The sequence below is a fragment of the Hypanus sabinus genome, chromosome 11 (assembly GCF_030144855.1).
Source record: "Hypanus sabinus isolate sHypSab1 chromosome 11, sHypSab1.hap1, whole genome shotgun sequence".
NCBI lineage: Eukaryota > Metazoa > Chordata > Chondrichthyes > Myliobatiformes > Dasyatidae > Hypanus > Hypanus sabinus.
Genome location: NC_082716.1, coordinates 100,148,449 through 100,162,742, shown reverse-complemented (window position 1 = coordinate 100,162,742; position 14,294 = coordinate 100,148,449). Strand labels below are relative to the sequence as shown.

General features: G+C 58.1%; 1 protein-coding gene across 7 annotated transcripts in view; it reads right to left on the bottom strand.

Annotated features, from left to right (window-relative positions):
• The window catches only part of LOC132402224 (leucine-rich repeat and fibronectin type III domain-containing protein 1-like protein), a 622,638-nt gene that overhangs the window by 312,638 nt on the left and 295,706 nt on the right, over window positions 1-14,294 (bottom strand). For 4 of the 7 annotated variants that reach the window (XM_059984980.1, XM_059984983.1, XM_059984985.1 and 1 more), the window contains one exon: window positions 6,015-6,125. The exons of the other annotated variants lie outside the window; for them this stretch is intronic. The gene's annotated coding sequence lies outside the window, so the exon portion shown is untranslated. The remainder of the gene's footprint in view (window positions 1-6,014; window positions 6,126-14,294) is intronic. 7 annotated transcript variants of the gene reach the window in all.

Below are 14,294 nucleotides of genomic sequence, written 5' to 3'. Positions count from 1 at the left end.
TATGTACAGCTGGTCAGGGTGTGTGTCACCTGCTGAGGTTGTGTGTACAGGAGGTCAGAGTTTGTGTCACCTGCTCAGGTTGTGTGTACAGGTCAGGGAGTGTGTCACCTGCTCTGGTTGTGTGTACAGGAGGTCAGGGTGTGTGTCACCTGCTGAGGCTGTGTGTACAGGAGGTCAGGGTGTGTGTCACCTGCTCAGGTTGTGTGTACAGGAGGTCAGGGTTTGTGTCAGCTGCTCCGGTTGTGTGTACAGGAGGTCAGATTGTGTGTCACCTGCAAAGCTTGTGTGTACAGGAGGTCAGGGTGTGTGTCAGCTGCTCAGGTTGTGTGTACAGGAGGTCAAAGTGTGTGTCACCTGCAAAGGTTGTGTGTACAGGAGTTCAGGGTGTGTGTCACCTGCTCAGGTTGTGTGTACAGGAGGTCAGGGTGTGTGTCAGCTGCTCCGGTTGTGTGTACAGGAGGTCAGATTGTGTGTCACCTGCAAAGCTTGTGTGTACAGGAGGTCAGGGTGTGTGTCAGCTGCTCAGGTTGTGTGTACAGGAGGTCAAAGTGTGTGTCACCTGCAAAGGTTGTGTGTACAGGAGGTCAGGGTGTGTGTCACCTGCTCTGGTTGTGTGTACAGGAGGTCAGAGTGTGTGTTACCTGCTCTGGTTGGGTGTACAGGAGGTCAGGGTGTGTGTCACCTGCTCAGGTTGTGTGTACAGGAGGTCAGGGTGTGTGACACTTGCTCAGGTTGTGTTTACAGGAGGTTAGAGTGTGTATCACCTGGAAAGGTTGTGTGTACAGGAGGTCAGGGTTTGTGTCACCTGCTCAGGTTGTGTGTACAGGAGGTCAGGGTGTGTGTCACCTGCTCTGGTTGTGTGTTGAGGAGGTCATGGTGTGTGTCACCTGCTCAGGTTGTGTGTACAGGAGGTCAGGGTGTGTGTCACTTGCTCAGGTTGTGTGTACAGGATGTCAGGGTGTGTGTCAGCTGCTCCGGTTGTGTGTACAGGAGGTCAGAGTGTGTGTCACCTGCAAAGGTTGTGTGTACAGGAGGTCAGGGTGTGTGTCAGCTGCTCAGGTTGTGTGTACAGGAGGTCAGAGTGTGTGTCACCTGCAAAGGTTGTGTGTACAGGAGGTCAGGGTGTGTGTCACCTGCTCAGGTTGTGTGTACATGTCAGGGTGTGTGTCAACTGCAAAGTTTGTATGTACAGCTGGTCAGGGTGTGTGTCACCTGCTGAGGTTGTGTGTACAGGAGGTCAGAGTTTGTGTCACCTGCTCAGGTTGTGTGTACAGGTCAGGGAGTGTGTCACCTGCTCTGGTTGTGTGTACAGGAGGTCAGGGTGTGTGTCACCTGCTGAGGCTGTGTGTACAGGAGGTCAGGGTGTGTGTCACCTGCAAAGCTTGTGTGTACAGGAGGTCAGGGTGTGTGTCAGCTGCTCAGGTTGTGTGTACAGGAGGTCAGAGTGTGTGTCACCTGCAAAGGTTGTGTGTACAGGAGGTCAGGGTGTGTGTTACCTGCTCTGGTTGGGTGTACAGGAGGTCAGGGTGTGTGTCACCTGCTCAGGTTGTGTTTACAGGAGGTTAGAGTGTGTATCACCTGCAAAGGTTGTGTGTACAGGAGGTCAGGGTTTGTGTCACCTGCTCAGGTTATGTGTACAGGAGGTCAGGGTGTGTGTCACCTGCTCAGGTTGTGTGTACAGGAGGTCAGGGTGTGTGTCACTTGCTCAGGTTGTGTGTACGGGATGTCAGGGTGTGTGTCAGCTGCTCCGGTTGTGTGTACAGGAGGTCAGAGTGTGTGTCACCTGCAAAGGTTGTGTGTACAGGAGGTCAGGGTGTGTGTCACCTGCTCAGGTTGTGTGTACATGTCAGGGTGTGTGTCAACTGCAAAGTTTGTATGTACAGCTGGTCAGGGTGTGTGTCACCTGCTGAGGTTGTGTGTACAGGAGGTCAGAGTTTGTGTCACCTGCTCAGGTTGTGTGTACAGGTCAGGGAGTGTGTCACCTGCTCTGGTTGTGTGTACAGGAGGTCAGGGTGTGTGTCACCTGCTGAGGCTGTGTGTACAGGAGGTCAGGGTGTGTGTCACCTGCTCAGGTTGTGTGTACAGGAGGTCAGGGTTTGTGTCACCTGCTCAGGTTGTGTGTACAGGAGGTCAGGGTGTGTGTCACCTGCTCTGGTTGTGTGTACAGGAGGTCAGGGTGTGTGTCACCTGCTCAGGTTGTGTGTACAGGAGGTCAGGGTGTGCGTCACTTGCTCAGGTTGTGTGTACAGGAGGTCAGGGTGTGTGTCAGCTGCTCCGGTTGTTTGTACAGGAGGTCGGAGTGTGTGTCACCTGCAAAGCTTGTGTGTACAGGAGGTCAGTGTGTGTGTCACCTGCAAAGGTTGTGTGTACAGGAGGTCAGGGTGTGTGTCACCTGCTCAGGTTGTGTGTCCATGTCAGGGTGTGTGTCAACTGCAAAGTTTGTATGTACAGCTGGTCAGGGTGTGTGTCAGCTGCTCAGGTTGTGTGTACAGGAGGTCAGAGTGTGTGTCACCTGCAAAGGTTGTGTGTACAGGAGGTCAGGGTTTGTGTCACCTGCTCAGATTGTGTGTCCATGTCAGGGTGTGTGTCAACTGCAAAGTTTGTATGTACAGCTGGTCAGGGTGTGTGTCACCTGCTGAGGTTGTGTGTACAGGAGGTCAGAGTTTGTGTCACCTGCTCAGGTTGTGTGTACAGGTCAGGGAGTGTGTCACCTGCTCTGGTTGTGTGTACAGGAGGTCAGGGTGTGTGTCACCTGCTGAGGCTGTGTGTACAGGAGGTCAGGGTGTGTGTCACCTGCTCAGTTTGTGTGTACAGGAGGTCAGGGTTTGTGTCACCTGCTCAGGTTGTGTGTACAGGAGGTCAGGGTGTGTGTCACCTGCTCTGGTTGTGTGTACAGGAGGTCAGGGTGTGTGTCACCTGCTCAGGTTGTGTGTACAGGAGGTCAGGGTGTGTGTCACTTGCTCAGGTTGTGTGTACAGGAGGTCAGGGTGTGTGTCAGCTGCTCCGGTTGTGTGTACAGGAGGTCAGATTGTGTGTCACCTGCAAAGCTTGTGTGTACAGGAGGTCAGGGTGTGTGTCAGCTGCTCCGGTTGTGTGTACAGGAGGTCAGATTGTGTGTCACCTGCAATGCTTGTGTGTACAGGAGGTCAGGGTGTGTGTCACCTGCTCAGGTTGTGTGTACAGGAGGTCAGGGTGTGTGTCACTTGCTCAGGTTGTGTGTACAGGAGGTCAGGGTGTGTGTCAGCTGCTCCGGTTGTGTGTACAGGAGGTCAGATTGTGTGTCACCTGCAAAGCTTGTGTGTACAGGAGGTCAGGGTGTGTGTCAGCTGCTCAGGTTGTGTTTACAGGAGGTTAGAGTGTGTATCACCTGCAAAGCTTGTGTGTACAGGAGGTCAGAGTGTGTGTCACCTGCAAAGGTTGTGTGTACAGGAGGTCAGGGTGTGTGTCAGCTGCTCAGGTTGTGTGTAAAGGAGGTCAGAGTGTGTGTCACCTGCAAAGGTTGTGTGTACAGGAGGTCAGGGTTTGTGTCACCTGCTCAGGTTGTGTGTCCATGTCAGGGTGTGTGTCAACTGCAAATTTTGTATGTACAGCTGGTCAGGGTGTGTGTCACCTGCTGAGGTTGTGTGTACAGGAGGTCAGAGTTTGTGTCACCTGCTCAGGTTGTGTGTACAGGTCAGGGAGTGTGTCACCTGCTCTGGTTGTGTGTACAGGAGGTCAGGGTGTGTGTCACCTGCTGAGGCTGTGTGTACAGGAGGTCAGGGTGTGTGTCACCTGCTCAGGTTGTGTGTACAGGAGGTCAGGGTTTGTGTCAGCTGCTCCGGTTGTGTGTACAGGAGGTCAGATTGTGTGTCACCTGCAAAGCTTGTGTGTACAGGAGGTCAGGGTGTGTGTCAGCTGCTCAGGTTGTGTGTACAGGAGGTCAAAGTGTGTGTCACCTGCAAAGGTTGTGTGTACAGGAGTTCAGGGTGTGTGTCACCTGCTCAGGTTGTGTGTACAGGAGGTCAGGGTGTGTGTCAGCTGCTCCGGTTGTGTGTACAGGAGGTCAGATTGTGTGTCACCTGCAAAGCTTGTGTGTACAGGAGGTCAGGGTGTGTGTCAGCTGCTCAGGTTGTGTGTACAGGAGGTCAAAGTGTGTGTCACCTGCAAAGGTTGTGTGTACAGGAGGTCAGGGTGTGTGTCACCTGCTCTGGTTGTGTGTACAGGAGGTCAGAGTGTGTGTTACCTGCTCTGGTTGGGTGTACAGGAGGTCAGGGTGTGTGTCACCTGCTCAGGTTGTGTGTACAGGAGGTCAGGGTGTGTGACACTTGCTCAGGTTGTGTTTACAGGAGGTTAGAGTGTGTATCACCTGGAAAGGTTGTGTGTACAGGAGGTCAGGGTTTGTGTCACCTGCTCAGGTTGTGTGTACAGGAGGTCAGGGTGTGTGTCACCTGCTCTGGTTGTGTGTTGAGGAGGTCATGGTGTGTGTCACCTGCTCAGGTTGTGTGTACAGGAGGTCAGGGTGTGTGTCACTTGCTCAGGTTGTGTGTACAGGATGTCAGGGTGTGTGTCAGCTGCTCCGGTTGTGTGTACAGGAGGTCAGAGTGTGTGTCACCTGCAAAGGTTGTGTGTACAGGAGGTCAGGGTGTGTGTCAGCTGCTCAGGTTGTGTGTACAGGAGGTCAGAGTGTGTGTCACCTGCAAAGGTTGTGTGTACAGGAGGTCAGGGTGTGTGTCACCTGCTCAGGTTGTGTGTACATGTCAGGGTGTGTGTCAACTGCAAAGTTTGTATGTACAGCTGGTCAGGGTGTGTGTCACCTGCTGAGGTTGTGTGTACAGGAGGTCAGAGTTTGTGTCACCTGCTCAGGTTGTGTGTACAGGTCAGGGAGTGTGTCACCTGCTCTGGTTGTGTGTACAGGAGGTCAGGGTGTGTGTCACCTGCTGAGGCTGTGTGTACAGGAGGTCAGGGTGTGTGTCACCTGCAAAGCTTGTGTGTACAGGAGGTCAGGGTGTGTGTCAGCTGCTCAGGTTGTGTGTACAGGAGGTCAGAGTGTGTGTCACCTGCAAAGGTTGTGTGTACAGGAGGTCAGGGTGTGTGTTACCTGCTCTGGTTGGGTGTACAGGAGGTCAGGGTGTGTGTCACCTGCTCAGGTAGTGTTTACAGGAGGTTAGAGTGTGTATCACCTGCAAAGGTTGTGTGTACAGGAGGTCAGGGTTTGTGTCACCTGCTCAGGTTATGTGTACAGGAGGTCAGGGTGTGTGTCACCTGCTCAGGTTGTGTGTACAGGAGGTCAGGGTGTGTGTCACTTGCTCAGGTTGTGTGTACGGGATGTCAGGGTGTGTGTCAGCTGCTCCGGTTGTGTGTACAGGAGGTCAGAGTGTGTGTCACCTGCAAAGGTTGTGTGTACAGGAGGTCAGGGTGTGTGTCACCTGCTCAGGTTGTGTGTACATGTCAGGGTGTGTGTCAACTGCAAAGTTTGTATGTACAGCTGGTCAGGGTGTGTGTCACCTGCTGAGGTTGTGTGTACAGGAGGTCAGAGTTTGTGTCACCTGCTCAGGTTGTGTGTACAGGTCAGGGAGTGTGTCACCTGCTCTGGTTGTGTGTACAGGAGGTCAGGGTGTGTGTCACCTGCTGAGGCTGTGTGTACAGGAGGTCAGGGTGTGTGTCACCTGCTCAGGTTGTGTGTACAGGAGGTCAGGGTTTGTGTCACCTGCTCAGGTTGTGTGTACAGGAGGTCAGGGTGTGTGTCACCTGCTCTGGTTGTGTGTACAGGAGGTCAGGGTGTGTGTCACCTGCTCAGGTTGTGTGTACAGGAGGTCAGGGTGTGCGTCACTTGCTCAGGTTGTGTGTACAGGAGGTCAGGGTGTGTGTCAGCTGCTCCGGTTGTTTGTACAGGAGGTCGGAGTGTGTGTCACCTGCAAAGCTTGTGTGTACAGGAGGTCAGTGTGTGTGTCACCTGCAAAGGTTGTGTGTACAGGAGGTCAGGGTGTGTGTCACCTGCTCTGGTTGTGTGTACAGGAGGTCAGAGTGTGTGTTACCTGCTCTGGTTGGGTGTACAGGAAGTCAGTTCAATGTTAACCTGCGCAGAGTAGGAACTGGCTGAAATGTTTCCCACAAATTGGAGAAACAGACATCTGGAAGCCGCCCTTCTGCAAATGATACACAAAATTTGCAATCAGATATCGCAAATAAACACTTAAGCTCACATTTGTATTGACTGTTTTGGTCAATAATTCTGCTTTCCTTCAGCTCATCTGATGTTTAATAAATCTAGTGGGAACAGCTACCAGCAAGCAGAGGGACAGAACTGACCGCTAGGAAGCTTTGTGGGTTTTTCGTTTAGCTGATGTCCACTGCGGGGATTCCCGCACTGAGATCACAGGCAGATCCCACCCCACCTCATGTCTACAGTTGCCCCATCCTGTAAACTGCCCACCTTCCTCACAGACAATCACCATGCTTTGCACATACAGGAGAATGGCTTGCTCACAGTCCCCAGGGGCTCTCTCCGATCCGCTGATAAATATGCTGTGCTGAGCTAAAATTAGTTTATTATTCATTTGTTTTATACAGCAGCAACACGCATCTCCACAAATTGCATTTGCTTCTCTCTGCTCATTACAGCACCAGGCGAGTGGACGGGGAAAGAACTGGCACCACAGCTTACAACAACTTTCAGAGATACAGGTGAACAAAGGACATCAGCATGGGGCTAGCACCATGACGTCCTGTACACCAGACCGGGGCAGGTGACACACACCCTGACCTCCTGTACACCAGACCGGGGCAGGTGAGACACTCCCTGACCTCCTGTTCACCAGACCGGGGCAGGTGACTCACACCCTGACGTCCTGTACACCTGACCGGGGCAGGTGACTCACTCCCTGACCTCCTGTACACCAGACCGGGGCAGGTGAGACACTCCCTGAACTCCTGTACACCAGACCGGGGCAGGTGAGACACTCCCTGACCTCCTGTACACCAGACCGGGGCAGGTGACTCACACCCTGACGTCCTGTACACCTGACCGGGGCAGGTGACTCACTCCCTGACCTCCTGTACACCAGACCGGGGCAGGTGAGACACTCCCTGAACTCCTGTACACCAGACCGGGGCAGGTGAGACACTCCCTGACCTCCTGTACACCAGACCGGGGCAGGTGAGACACTCCCTGACATCCTGTACACCAGACCGGGGCAGGTGACACACACCCTGACCTCCTGTACACCAGACCGGGGCAGGTGACACACAGCCTGACCTCCTGTACACCAGACCGGGGCAGGTGACACACACCCTGACCTCCTGTACACCAGACCGGGGCAGGTGACTCACTCACTGACATACTGTACACCAGACCGGGGCAGGTGAGACACTCCCTGACCTCCTGTACACCAGACCGGGGCAGGTGAGACACTCCCAGACCTCCTGAACACCAGACCGGGGCAGGTGACACACACCCTGAAACTCCTGTACACCAGACCGGGGAAGGTGGCACACACCCTGACCTCCTGTACACCAGACCGGGGCAGGTGAGACTCTCCCTGACATCCTGTACACCAGACCGGGGCAGGTGACATACACCCTGACCTCCTGTACACCAGACCGGGGCAGGTGAGACACTCCCTGACCTCCTGTACACCAGACCGGGGCAGGTGACACACTCTCTGACCTCCTGTACACCAGACCGGGGCAGGTGACTCACTCCCTGACCTCCTGTACACCAGACCGGGGCAGGTGACACACACCCTGACCTCCTGTACACCAGACCGGGGCAGGTGAGACACTCCGTGACGTCCTGTACACCAGACCGGGGCAGGTGAGACTCTCCCTGACCTCCTGTACACCAGACCGGGGCAGGTGAGACACTCCCGACCTCCTGTACACCAGACCGGGGCAGGTGACTCACTCCCTGACCTCCTGTACACCAGACCGGGTCAGGTGAGACACTCCCTGACCACCTGTACACCAGACCGGGGCAGGTGAGACACTCCCTGTCCTCCTGTACACCAGACCGGGGCAAGTGACTCACTCCCTGACCTCCTGTACACCAGACCGGGGCATGTGACTCACTCCCTGACCTCCTGAACACCAGACCGGGGCAGGTGACTCACTCCCTGACCTCCTCTACACCAGACCGGGGCAGGTGACACACTCCCTGACCTCCTTTACACCAGACCGGGGCAGGTGACTCACTCCCTGACCTCCTGAACACCAGACCGGGGCAGGTGACACACACCCTGACCTCCTGTACACCAGACCGGGGCAGGTGATACTCTCCCTGACCTCCTGTACACCAGACCGGGGCAGGTGAGACTCTCCCTGACCTCCTGTACACCAGACCGGGGCAGGTGAGACTCTCCCTGACCTCCTGTACACCAGACCGGGGCAGGTGACTCACTCCCTGACCTCCTGTACACCTGACCGGGGCAGGTGAGACACTCCCTGACCTCCTGTACACCAGACCGGGGCAGGTGACACACACCCTGACCTCCTGTACACCAGACCGGGGCAGGTGAGACTCTCCCTGACCTCCTGTACACCAGACCGGGGCAGGTGAGACACACCCTGACCTCCTGTACACCAGACCGGGGCAGGTGACTCACTCCCTGACCTCCTGTACACCAGACCGGGGCAGGTGAGACACTCCCTGACCTCCTGTACACCAGACCGGGGCAGGTGACTCACTCCCTGACCTCCTGTACACCTGACCGGGGCAGGTGAGACACTCCCTGACCTCCTGTACACCAGACCGGGGCAGGTGACTCACTCCCTGACCTCCTGTACATCAGACCGGGGCAGGTGACACATACCCTGACCTCCTGTACACCAGACCGGGGCAGGTGAGACACTCCCTGACCTCCTGTACACCAGACCGGGGCAGGTGAGACACTCCCTGACCTCCTTTACACCAGACCGGGGCAGGTGAGACACTCCCTGACCTCCTGTACACCAGACCGGGGCAGGTGAGACTCTCCCTGACCTCCTGTACACCAGACCGGGGCAGGTGAGACACTCCCGACCTCCTGTCCACCAGACCGGGGCAGGTGACTCACTCCCTGACCTCCTGTACACCAGACCGGGGCAAGTGACTCACTCCCTGACCTCCTGTACACCAGACCGGGGCAGGTGAGACACTCCCTGACCTCCTGTACACCAGACCGGGGCAGGTGAGACACTCCCTGTCCTCCTGTACACCAGACCGGGGCAAGTGACTCACTCCCTGACCTCCTGTACACCAGACCGGGGCAGGTGACTCACTCCCTGACCTCCTGAACACCAGACCGGGGCAGGTGACTCACTCCCTGACCTCCTGAACACCAGACCGGGGCAGGTGACACACACCCTGACCTCCTGTACACCAGACCGGGGCAGGTGATACTCTCCCTGACCTCCTGTACACCAGACCGGGGCAGGTGAGACTCTCCCTGACCTCCTGTACACCAGACCGGGGCAGGTGAGACTCTCCCTGACCTGCTGTACACCAGACCGGGGCAGGTGACTCACTCCCTGACCTCCTGTACACCTGACCGGGGCAGGTGAGACACTCCCTGACCTCCTGTACACCAGACCGGGGCAGGTGACACACACCCTGACCTCCTGTACACCAGACCGGGGCAGGTGAGACTCTCCCTGACCTCCTGTACACCAGACCGGGGCAGGTGAGACACACCCTGACCTCCTGTACACCAGACCGGGGCAGGTGACTCACTCCCTGACCTCCTGAACACCAGACCGGGGCAGGTGACACACACCCTGACCTCCTGTACACCAGACCGGGGCAGGTGATACTCTCCCTGACCTCCTGTACACCAGACCGGGGCAGGTGAGACTCTCCCTGACCTCCTGTACACCAGACCGGGGCAGGTGAGACTCTCCCTGACCTCCTGTACACCAGACCGGGGCAGGTGACTCACTCCCTGACCTCCTGTACACCTGACCGGGGCAGGTGAGACACTCCCTGACCTCCTGTACACCAGACCGGGGCAGGTGACACACACCCTGACCTCCTGTACACCAGACCGGGGCAGGTGAGACTCTCCCTGACCTCCTGTACACCAGACCGGGGCAGGTGAGACACACCCTGACCTCCTGTACACCAGACCGGGGCAGGTGACTCACTCCCTGACCTCCTGTACACCAGACCGGGGCAGGTGACACACACCCTGACCTCCTGTACACCAGACCGGGGCAGGTGAGACTCTCCCTGACCTCCTGTACACCAGACCGGGGCAGGTGACACACACCCTGACCTCCTGTACACCAGACCGGGGCATGTGACTCACTCCCTGACCTCCTGAACACCAGACCGGGGCAGGTGACTCACTCCCTGACCTCCTCTACACCAGACCGGGGCAGGTGACACACTCCCTGACCTCCTTTACACCAGACCGGGGCAGGTGACTCACTCCCTGACCTCCTGAACACCAGACCGGGGCAGGTGACACACACCCTGACCTCCTGTACACCAGACCGGGGCAGGTGATACTCTCCCTGACCTCCTGTACACCAGACCGGGGCAGGTGAGACTCTCCCTGACCTCCTGTACACCAGACCGGGGCAGGTGAGACTCTCCCTGACCTCCTGTACACCAGACCGGGGCAGGTGACTCACTCCCTGACCTCCTGTACACCTGACCGGGGCAGGTGAGACACTCCCTGACCTCCTGTACACCAGACCGGGGCAGGTGACACACACCCTGACCTCCTGTACACCAGACCGGGGCAGGTGAGACTCTCCCTGACCTCCTGTACACCAGACCGGGGCAGGTGAGACACACCCTGACCTCCTGTACACCAGACCGGGGCAGGTGACTCACTCCCTGACCTCCTGTACACCAGACCGGGGCAGGTGAGACACTCCCTGACCTCCTGTACACCAGACCGGGGCAGGTGACTCACTCCCTGACCTCCTGTACACCTGACCGGGGCAGGTGAGACACTCCCTGACCTCCTGTACACCAGACCGGGGCAGGTGACTCACTCCCTGACCTCCTGTACATCAGACCGGGGCAGGTGACACATACCCTGACCTCCTGTACACCAGACCGGGGCAGGTGAGACACTCCCTGACCTCCTGTACACCAGACCGGGGCAGGTGAGACACTCCCTGACCTCCTTTACACCAGACCGGGGCAGGTGAGACACTCCCTGACCTCCTGTACACCAGACCGGGGCAGGTGAGACTCTCCCTGACCTCCTGTACACCAGACCGGGGCAGGTGAGACACTCCCGACCTCCTGTCCACCAGACCGGGGCAGGTGACTCACTCCCTGACCTCCTGTACACCAGACCGGGGCAAGTGACTCACTCCCTGACCTCCTGTACACCAGACCGGGGCAGGTGAGACACTCCCTGACCTCCTGTACACCAGACCGGGGCAGGTGAGACACTCCCTGTCCTCCTGTACACCAGACCGGGGCAAGTGACTCACTCCCTGACCTCCTGTACACCAGACCGGGGCAGGTGACTCACTCCCTGACCTCCTGAACACCAGACCGGGGCAGGTGACTCACTCCCTGACCTCCTGAACACCAGACCGGGGCAGGTGACACACACCCTGACCTCCTGTACACCAGACCGGGGCAGGTGATACTCTCCCTGACCTCCTGTACACCAGACCGGGGCAGGTGAGACTCTCCCTGACCTCCTGTACACCAGACCGGGGCAGGTGAGACTCTCCCTGACCTCCTGTACACCAGACCGGGGCAGGTGACTCACTCCCTGACCTCCTGTACACCTGACCGGGGCAGGTGAGACACTCCCTGACCTCCTGTACACCAGACCGGGGCAGGTGACACACACCCTGACCTCCTGTACACCAGACCGGGGCAGGTGAGACTCTCCCTGACCTCCTGTACACCAGACCGGGGCAGGTGAGACACACCCTGACCTCCTGTACACCAGACCGGGGCAGGTGACTCACTCCCTGACCTCCTGAACACCAGACCGGGGCAGGTGACACACACCCTGACCTCCTGTACACCAGACCGGGGCAGGTGATACTCTCCCTGACCTCCTGTACACCAGACCGGGGCAGGTGAGACTCTCCCTGACCTCCTGTACACCAGACCGGGGCAGGTGAGACTCTCCCTGACCTCCTGTACACCAGACCGGGGCAGGTGACTCACTCCCTGACCTCCTGTACACCTGACCGGGGCAGGTGAGACACTCCCTGACCTCCTGTACACCAGACCGGGGCAGGTGACACACACCCTGACCTCCTGTACACCAGACCGGGGCAGGTGAGACTCTCCCTGACCTCCTGTACACCAGACCGGGGCAGGTGAGACACTCCCTGACCTCCTGTACACCAGACCGGGGCAGGTGAGACACTCCCTGTCCTCCTGTACACCAGTCCGGGGCAAGTGACTCACTCCCTGACCTCCTGTACACCAGACCGGGGCAGGTGACTCACTCCCTGACCTCCTGAACACCAGACCGGGGCAGGTGACTCACTCCCTGACCTCCTGAACACCAGACCGGGGCAGGTGACACACACCCTGACCTCCTGTACACCAGACCGGGGCAGGTGATACTCTCCCTGACCTCCTGTACACCAGACCGGGGCAGGTGAGACTCTCCCTGACCTCCTGTACACCAGACCGGGGCAGGTGAGACTCTCCCTGACCTCCTGTACACCAGACCGGGGCAGGTGACTCACTCCCTGACCTCCTGTACACCTGACCGGGGCAGTTGAGACACTCCCTGACCTCCTGTACACCAGACCGGGGCAGGTGACACACACCCTGACCTCCTGTACACCAGACCGGGGCAGGTGAGACTCTCCCTGACCTCCTGTACACCAGACCGGGGCAGGTGAGACACACCCTGACCTCCTGTACACCAGACCGGGGCAGGTGACTCACTCCCTGACCTCCTGTACACCAGACCGGGGCAGGTGAGACACTCCCTGACCTCCTGTACACCAGACCGGGGCAGGTGACTCACTCCCTGACCTCCTGTACACCTGACCGGGGCAGCTGAGACACTCCCTGACCTCCTGTACACCAGACCGGGGCAGGTGACTCACTCCCTGACCTCCTGTACACCAGACCGGGGCAGGTGACACATACCCTGACCTCCTGTACACCAGACCGGGGCAGGTGAGACACTCCCTGACCTCCTGTACACCAGACCGGGGCAGGTGAGACACTCCCTGACCTCCTTTACACCAGACCGGGGCAGGTGAGACACTCCCTGACCTCCTGTACACCAGACCGGGGCAGGTGAGACTCTCCCTGACCTCCTGTACACCAGACCGGGGCAGGTGAGACACTCCCGACCTCCTGTCCACCAGACCGGGGCAGGTGACTCTCTCCCTGACCTCCTGTACACCAGACCGGGGCAAGTGACTCACTCCCTGACCTCCTGTACACCAGACCGGGGCAGGTGAGACACTCCCTGACCTCCTGTACACCAGACCGGGGCAGCTGAGACACTCCCTGTCCTCCTGTACACCAGACCGGGGCAAGTGACTCACTCCCTGACCTTCTGTACACCAGACCGGGGCAGGTGACTCACTCCCTGACCTCCTGAACACCAGACCGGGGCAGGTGACTCACTCCCTGACCTCCTGTACACCAGACCGGGGCAGGTGACACACTCCCTGACCTCCTTTACACCAGACCGGGGCAGGTGACTCACTATCTGACCTCCTGTACACCAGACCGGGGCAGGTGACACACTCCCTGACCTCCTTTACACCAGACCGGGGCAGGTGACTCACTCCCTGACCTCCTGTACACCAGACCGGGGCAGGTGACTCACTCCCTGACCTCCTGAACACCAGACCGGGGCAGGTGACACACACCCTGACCTCCTGTACACCAGACCGGGGCAGGTGAGACTCTCCCTGACCTCCTGTACACCAGACCGGGGCAGGTGAGACTCTCCCTGACCTCCTGTACACCAGACCGGGGCAGGTGAGACTCTCCCTGACCTCCTGTACACCAGACCGGGGCAGGTGACTCACTCCCTGACCTCCTGTACACCTGACAGGGGCAGGTGAGACACTCCCTGACCTCCTGTACACCAGACCGGGGCAGGTGACACACACCCTGACCTCCTGTACACCAGACCGGGGCAGGTGACACACTCCCTGACCTCCTGTACACCAGACCGGGGCAGGTGACACACACCCTGACCTCCTGTACACCAGACCGGGGCAGGTGACACACTCTCTGACCTCCTGTACACCAGACCGGGGCAGGTGACTCACTCCCTGACCTCCTGTACACCAGACCGGGGCAGGTGAGACACTCCCTGACCTCCTGTACACCAGACCGGGGCAGGTGAGACTCTCCCTGACCTCCTGTACAC